The sequence below is a fragment of the Elephantulus edwardii genome, unplaced genomic scaffold (genome assembly GCF_000299155.1).
Source record: "Elephantulus edwardii isolate Elephantulus edwardi_28Jun2011 unplaced genomic scaffold, EleEdw1.0 scaffold00006, whole genome shotgun sequence".
Lineage (NCBI taxonomy): Eukaryota > Metazoa > Chordata > Mammalia > Macroscelidea > Macroscelididae > Elephantulus > Elephantulus edwardii.
Genome location: NW_006399756.1, coordinates 30851247 through 30853230, shown reverse-complemented (window position 1 = coordinate 30853230; position 1984 = coordinate 30851247). Strand labels below are relative to the sequence as shown.

The 1984-nt window shown below is 37.0% G+C and overlaps 1 protein-coding gene across 1 annotated transcript in view; it reads right to left on the bottom strand.

Moving 5' to 3' along the window:
• The window catches only part of PKD2L1 (polycystic kidney disease 2-like 1), a 47069-nt gene that overhangs the window by 26400 nt on the left and 18685 nt on the right, over positions 1 to 1984 (bottom strand). The gene's annotated exons all lie outside the window — the stretch shown is intronic.

The window sequence follows — 1984 nt, the reverse complement described above, 5'->3', positions numbered from 1 at the left end:
CTTAAAGAGGTGAAACCAGGTATCTTATTGGAGGCAAAGATTTAGAACCCTGTCTCACATACTCTGGGCATGTGTCTAGGATGGACCAGTCCTTGGAGAAAGACATCATGCTTGGATGGGTGGAAAGCGTGCAGGAGAGGAAGACCCCAAATGAGATGAATTGACAGCATGACAGAGGCAATGGTATTAGGTGTGTCAGAGTCAGTGAGACTGGCTCAGGACAGGGCAGGCTTCAGAGCTGTTGTACATAGGGTTGTTATGAATTGCAGATGACTTATGACACATTAACAACAATAAGAACAACAGATAATTGAAATGGAAACTGCACTGAAGATGGCAAAACATCGCTATGAGTCATGCTCAGCTCAAAGGCAATCAACAAGATTAACAGATGTGTTTAGAATATAAATTGTTAAAAACGTTAAACTTAACAAAATCTTATTAAAATACAAATATATGCACATATAGTAAAATGTATGCAATCATGTACAAGCTGCAACTGTGAACTGAGCCTTCTTTTCTGTGATGGCCTAGGTTTTTATTGAAGATAAAGAGCTTGAACAGGAAAAAAAATAGATGGCGAAACAATAAAGTAAAAGCCTAACATAGTTGTGAAGTCTCAGTCAGGTTGGTATTTATTACTGCTTGGACAATTATGTGAGGGAGATAAATTATGTTATTGAAGTTACTGTTCTGTTAGTCTTATTGTTGCAGCAAAACCTATATTCCAGCTGATATTCTTCCTATGAATACATCCACGTCACATGAGTACTTTGTAAAAGAGACTGTTCTAAGAAAATAAGAGATGTTGTCGTTGTTATTGTTGCTATCCAGTTGATTTTGACTTGTGACAACCACATATATGTAAACTAGAACTGCTTCCTGTGGTCTGTAAGAAGCAGATTGCCAGGCCTGCCTTCTGAGGCAACTCTGGCTGGCTTTGAACTGACCCCTTTGGGCTAGTACTTAAACCATTTGCATCATGCAGAGTCTTTTAAGGATAGGCACAGAGTGGGGAGGGATAAAAAACAGACAGACCTGAAGTTAACAAACCAACAGTACAAAGTTTAAAGTTTTGGAAGAAAAGTTTCATCTGATTATTATTGCTTTGCTTCATACTATTGACCATTCCAAGTTGGATTTCAAATATCTCATATTTCTTCAAGATGGACGGTGGGCAGAATAACATTGGGAAAGAATGAAAGTGTTAATTCCTCAGAGAATACACTAGAGGCTTGTGGGAAGCCTCAGCATTTCACGTTGGTTTGTTCACAGAGACTATCATCTGAAAGATTAGCTCATTCACATCTCCTTCACAAGCAAAGTCCAGGTGCATTATCAAGTCATTTAGGGGTTACGTCTGGAGAACCTGTGATTATGCATGTCCAGACTCTTCTTACGAAATAAGTTAATTTTTTTTTAAAAAGAAATTTATTTTAGGACTAATAATTTTCATGAGTCCCTGATGAGAATATAATTAGACTCAATATCACGCTGGAAAATGAATAACTTATCCAAGAACATACCCCTGTAAAGTTTCTTGTACCTCTTGGATCTTAGGATGGGGGGGAAAGAGAAAGAGAGAGGAGTAAAAAGAATTAGGTTAGAGGCACTTATCATAATGAGTGAAGGGAAAGGCAAGACACAAAAAGGGATTTGTTAGACATTGCAATTAATGTTAATTAATTAAAAAATAATGTTAATTGATATTATTCAATGGCAAGTAATGCTATAATACAAAATTATCCATGAATTATTGTATATAAACCAGTATGACTTTTAAATTTTCATTTAAGTAAAAAGAAAATAATTCCTATAACAGTGCAAACAAGTATGTTGTTGTTGTTATGTGCTGTTGAGTCACTTGCGACTCCTAGCGACCCTATGTACAACAACCCTAAACTCTGCTCTTTCCTGTGCCAATCGCACTGTCTCAGATACACCCTTCCCAATTACCCCAGTCTCTGAATCAATCCACCTCATA